Here is a 6,976-nt window from a genome sequence, read left to right as displayed (position 1 = left end):
TGTCCTTCCTTCACGACAAAGCCATGGCAGGTGGGGGCCGAGGCATAGGTGGCCACCCCGGTGGTGGGGGGCCAAGGTCCTTGCACGAATTTTGTGCATGGGCCTCTAATTTTAAATAATACTTTTCAAGTTTTGGTAGGAAAGCCCAGCTTGTTCTTTTATTATATTGTCAGATGAAATCTTCTGTATGATTCCAACTTTGAAATTTATTAAAACAAGCTTTAGATCTGGCACATTATTTTGCTTTTATTTTAGATGTGCTTGAAAATATGTGCATATTGCAGTTTGAGGGATTCAGTTCTTTATATATCAACTAAAGGCCCGGTGCATGAATTCGTGCATAGGTGGGGTCCAGCTGGTCTGCTCCATTGGGCCAGGCTGGCAGGGGGGTGAGGGGTTGTGGGAGGTTGGCCAGCTGGCCCCACCCCCAATTGGGGTGGGGGAGCTGATCGGGGGTGAGGCAGGCTGGGGGGAGGGGCTGTGGGAGGTTGGCCAGCTGGCCCCACCTCTGATCAGGGTGTTGGGGGCTGATCCGTGGCCAGGCCGGCCAGGGGCAGGGGCCAATCGGACCTGGAATAGGCCGGTTGGCTGCTGTAGTGCACATCATAGCCACCAGTCGTTCCAGTTGTTCTGGTTGTTCCACCGTTCTTGTTGCTGGGCTTTATATATATAGATTAGCTCAGTTCAAGTTCTCAAGAAAGGAATTATTGCAGTAATCTATGGAAAGGTGATGTTGGCCTGAACTGGCATATTACTGGAGAAGGCTGGGAGAAGTGATTTGGTTCTAGGATACTTTTCTGCTTTAAACTTAAATGTCCAAAACAGACCTTTTTATGTCTCTCATTCCCCTCCCTTCTAGTAATTCCTTTAATGATCTTTTCCATCTCAGGAAATGAGGATTCCATTCTATCAGTTGTTTAGTTCAAATATCTGAAAATCATCCTTGACTGCTCTCTCTCTCCAAAGACTTGATATTCATGGGTGAATCATATTGGTCTACCAGTAGAGCAACCCCTTCTACCTACTCTTGCACTGTGAGTTTAAGCTGATTTTATGTGTTTTCCTACCTTATGAAATAACATCTGAATGGGTCTCTCTTCTTTCATGCTTTTCCCTTAAGTATTTTCTCAATAGAAAAATACAGAGAGAGAAAGAGCCTGTTTAGACATATCAGATTGTGTCGGTCCTTTCCTTAAAATCCTACCCCAGCTTCCCACCTCACTGGGAGCAGATGAGCAAGTCTTGCCAATGGACTCCAAGGCCCCACATGATCTCTGCATCATCTCCTGTGCCTAGTTCCCTTTCCTTCCCTTCACTGCTCTGGCCTCTTACTGTTTCTTGAATAGTCTAGGCCAGGGGTGGGCAAACTTTTTGACTCGAGGGCCATAGTGGGTTCTTAAACTGTACCGGAGGGCCGGAACAAAAGCATGGATGGAGTGTTTGTGTGAACTAATATAAACTCAAAGTAAACATCATTACATAAAAGGGTACGGTCTTTTATTTCAATAGTTTTATTCATTTCAAACGGGCCGGATCTGGCCCGCGGGCCGTAGTTTGCCCACGGCTGGTCTAGGCACACACCATCTTACTTTTGGTACTTCTTTCTCCTCTATTTTAAATATTCTGCCCTCCAAAATCCATGTGATTTCTCACATCCTTCAGGTCCTTACTCAGAGTTATTTTCCTGAAGTCTCACTGGCAACCCCATCTAAAATCCCACATCCCGACACACACACTTCTTTCTCCCTTCTCTTCTTTTCTTCTTGTCATTTATCACTATCATCCTATATAATAAAAGCCTAATATGCAAATTAGTTGGTGGGGGGCAGGGCCAGCGAGTGGGCCGCCCCATGCCAGCCAAGGCTGGTGCCAGTGGGCAGAGGGAGGGGATGATGATTGGGGGGTGGTGGCAACCGGCGGTGAAGTGGTGATTGGGGGGTGTGGCTGGAGCTACCCCCTAGTGGTCAGTGTGCTCCCACAGGAAAGCACCACTCAGCCACAAGCCAGGCTGACGGCTGGCAAACGCAACCACGGTGGTGGGAGCCTCTCCTGCCTCTGCAGCAGCACTAAGGATGTCCAACTGCAGCTTAGAGCAGGCCTAAGCTGTCAGTTGGACATCCCCCAAGGACTCCCAGACTGCGAGAGGATGCAGGCTGAGCTGAGGGATGCCTCCCCTCTGAGTAAACAAATTTTCATGCACTGGGCCTCTAGGTACTTAATGAGTATGCATTTTGCTTGTTAGGTTGTTTATTGTCTGTGTCCCATGTTAGAATCTAGAATCCATCAGGCCAAGGATTTATTTATTTGTTTGTTTTATTACCTGCTGTCTCCCTAGCATCTAGAACAGTGTATGGCATGTAATAGATGTTCAATAAATATTTATTAAATAACAAACAAGTTAATGATAATGGATCTTAACTTCCTAGAAAAAATCCAGACAATTGATGATATAATCATATCCCTTATTGAAGTAAATGGTCTGTTGTTCAGTTTGGGGGAGAGAATTAAGAAATTAAAATATATCTATGTATAGATAGATAGATAGATAGATACCAGAAAAGTAATTCAATTAAGCCAACATTTATTGAATATTTGCATGTCCCAAATCTTTTGCTTTTAGGTGACAGGTATGAAAATTAATAAGCTATGCTTCTGAGCACAAGTAGCTCAGAATTTGTATTTTTTAAGTTACTATTTTGTGAACATTCCAGGCATATCAAGAATAAAGCTATTTTAGTTATTCACAGAATTCCATTTTATATTCTTAACAGTGTCATGTGCAATGAAAAGTATAGGCATGAGTTGCATCTACATCACTTCCTAGTTTTGTAAATTTGGGCACATTATTTACATTCTTAGATATCATTTAAGTCATAATACAGTGGCCTGGCGGTGTGGCTCAGTTGGTTGAGCATTGTTCCCATGCACCAGGATGTCACTAGTTCAATTCCAGGTCACGGCACATACCCTGATTTCAGGCTTGATCCCCAGTAGGGGCATGCAGGAGGCAGCCAATCAATGTTTTTCTGTCATCAATATTTCTCTCTCTCTCTCTCTCTCTCTCTCTCTCTCTCTCTCTCTCTCTCCCTCTTCCTTCCTCTCTCTGAAATCAATAAAAACATATTTAAAAATAAATAAATAATAAAACAGTGTTATTGAGTATAGTCAATGCATTAATACATGCAAACTGCTTAACATAGTGGTTCTGAAACGGCAAACTTTTAATTATGTTAATAATTACTTTCACATCTATTTTCTATTGCTTAATTTTATTAACTGTCTTACCAACCAAGCAGTTTCTGAGGACAACTACAACATGAATATACAATTAGAAGATGATATTATTGAAAACACACAAAATTATGCAATATCGGCAATGATGTACCTCAACAGCTACAATATGTCAGGAAAAATTTGACCACAGGTATCAAAAGGCTTAAAACTGTGGACTATACAAATGGGGTCAGATAAAGTCTAAGAATGAAGGGTTTATTCAGAAAATATTCAAAATAAATGTAGTAACATAAATGAAGACTAATTTGAGAAAGTTCTAATATGAGAGTAAAAGCTATGGACTTGTTCTGCTACATATTATAGAGTTATTAAATATTTTAAAAAGGCTTATTCTCCTCAGACTATGTAATTTGTATTGGGATAGAAGGACAGCAAAAAAACATAGTCTATTAAGAATTTATAGCAACTGCCAAAGTATTCAGTGAAATGGCATTGAGCTAGTGATGATGAAAATGTTTAAAATGAAAAAATATCATAAAAGAATTGACAAAAATTCAAGGTTTTAATTACTTTTTACTTTTTAAATTTCAGTCACTCTGAGCTTAAAACATTAAGCATCTTTAACTTTTCCCCCTACTAAAATTTTGAATCATTTTTAACTACAGGGATTAGAAAGATCAATGTCTTTCTAACCTGATAGATCATTCAGAAAATTTCACTGAGCTTCAATGTAAATTTAGAAAAATTAAAAACTAGAATAAAATAATAAAAATAAAATAACATTATATGGACTAGTCTGAATCAAATCCATTGATTTGATTTCGAGATGCTAAATTGAATTATGAAGTTCACTAATTTAATCCAGAAATGGCTTCTCCTGTCATAAGAAATTCTCCCTTTTGAATAGATAAACATTTCCTATAAATTTGTGGCCTCTTAATATTACGCATGCAAAATTTTATAATGTTAAAAATATTCTGAAATTTTATTTTTTATTGATGTTTATACCAGTAGCAAGCAATTAAGTGTAAAATAAACTTTGGTTTGGGAGACTGATGATTATTACAAGTGGAAAATTTTAGCAGAAGCTTGTTCTTATAAGTTTCTTCACTCCCTAACTTTTCAAATTAATCAAACACAGATGGTTTGACCAAGACTAAAATATTTATCCATTTTCTCTGGTGTTGATTAGAATCTAAACCAATTGGTTATCAGTTCAGATTCTTTCTTTATAGTATGCATTTGAGTAATAAACTATTATAATTTAAGAGGTGGATACCTAAACTGAATGATATATAATTTTCATGGTCATTGTTTTTCCTTTTCAAAAGTCTACTTTGGCTTTTTTCCAGTTTCCATCCACTTCATTAGTCCTCCATGAATTGTCCAACAGGACAGTTATTTGATTTACCCAATTCAAAAGCATCCTACTGTGTAAGTAATCAAGGCCTGATGATTCAACATTACACTGTGGGGAATAATTGTTTCAAACCAGATTATCTCTCAGTATATAATAAAGAACACCTGGATTTTAAAGCTGGATAAAACCTGACATTTTTTCAACTGAACCTTCCAACTAGGTAAAGATTATTCCACTTAATGTTTAAAAACACTAAACCCTAACCATTTGCTTAGGAGACCAATAAACATCCTGTATTCATTTTATATTTAAAGATTTTATACAACTTGAATCTTTTTTTTCCAGGAAGAAGTATCCTAGATAATTTATCAAACTACTGTTAAACCCTAAAACAATATCAGTATTTAAGAACTAGCTTTATAATTAAATTAGTTTTTTGTTTTGTTTTGTTTTTACTTGAGGTTCTGGGCACTGTTCCACAATTCTACACAGAATTAGCAAGAATGTAAAACTTGATATGTTTCCAAAGTAACAACTGTATGCATATTATCCTTTTTCTTTGAAACCGGAGATGTAGAAATGATCTACACTTAAATGTATTATCTTTCTACTCAAAGCACATTTAAAAAAAAAACAATTATAAAATGTCATGGAAATATCCTTTTCTTTTGTAGCAATGGGTACCTAGCACATGGTGTATAATTACAGCAGTCATTGTTCATAGGCTTCCTTGTCTTTTTTAGTAGAAAGGAAATGTAAGAGTATTTTTGAAGAAACACCAATTCTTCCTTTTAGAGTCTGGCTCAGTGTGGAAACTACTCTTTCCAGTTAATGAAGTTTAAGGGTAGTCCTCAAACTGCTCTTAAGATTAATTAATTCTAAGTTGCATATAGAAAGTCAGAGGGTCAAATTGGAAAAGGCTTTTTATGAGATGCGAAGTAGGAACACTTCCTGTATGGTGTACATCTTTTCATAAAGCAACATGAATGATGACTGTGGCATTGACATGATGATAGGTTCATAGATCACAGTAGAGTAAAAATACTGACCCATTCATATTTGAATACTTGATTTTTACAACACTTGTACTATAAAGCAGTGAGAAGGATTATATTTTCATAAATACTCCCAGAACGAAGGGTATAGTTATAAAAATAAATAAAATTTGGTCACGTCTTTAACACTGTACTCAAAACCATGTTTACTGGATTATAGAGATAAACACAGATGGTGTAACAATTAGATCCTAAAAATTAAAAAGGGACAAGAATATTTTCATGAATTCTAAGTAGGGAAAGATTTCTTAAACTGAAAATATTTCTGCTTTGCTTTCAAAGAAATGAATGTTTATGTGTGCATGTATAACAATAACAAGAATAGAATCACACATTAATAACAGGTTAAGACTTGTTGAGAAAAAAGAAAATTAAAAAAAATATGTTCCATTGGGATAAAGTGAAAGAAAGTGAGTTTAGATTATTTACCTTTGTAGACAAGTAAAGTGCCAAACTAGACAGTCTTAAGAAAAGTAGAATTTCCAATAAATAGAATTAGTCATATCTACCAAGAATGTCAGAAAATTAGAAGTATAAAAGTATCAATTCTAGCTCTCAGCACATTAGTATGTAATCACTTCATATACCTATGCATCTTACACATTCTAGCAGAAAAATTATTAGGTATATGCTCGTATACACTTCATGCTTGAGAATAATACCACAGGCTTCTTTTAACATTATGTTTTAAAAACCATTGCTCTCTTGGTAGTCAAAGGAGTGATATTTTATACTTTATAGGTCACAGAGAATATTGTTTTCCCCAAACATAAAAATGTTGAAATGCAAAGAAACTTTGGAAAGGAAAAATGCAAAAAGAGTGTGTTGAGACTGTTTTCCCTCATATAACGGCAAGTTCACAGTGCTGACAAGATCTTCCTTCCTTGCCTTGGTCCCAAGTGTTGGCTTGAAATGACACAGGGTTCCCCCTCAAATGGAAAGGTCTGAGACTCCAGCAGTCCACTTCCTTGCTAAAGAAAGATAATCTGGATCCACATTCCATGGTGCAGTGACATAGTTAGCATCATAAGGCACCAAAGAGACAACACATTTTGTCTCTCATCGGAAGTTATCTTAACAACACTGAATTTTTTCCAAACATATGCTCTGCATGCATGGATTTAAGGAAGAAACAGCATTTTGAATTAGGGTATGTTTTCTGTTAGGAAAGTTTTAAGGACACATGCCAGTACAGATTGAACTGATAAATGTTACTCTATGATAAATATAAAATAAATAATCTACTTCAAGCTTGGAATTTTCTTTCTCTGTTTTCTCTCTAAAATTGTACTAGCATTCTCAAAGTATATGAAAGAGAAGCCCTAAC

Source organism: Myotis nattereri, assembly GCF_964212035.1.
Source record: "Myotis nattereri genome assembly, chromosome: 5".
NCBI lineage: Eukaryota > Metazoa > Chordata > Mammalia > Chiroptera > Vespertilionidae > Myotis > Myotis nattereri.
The sequence above is the reverse complement of the archived record's forward strand: the minus strand, read 5'-3'. Positions refer to the sequence as shown.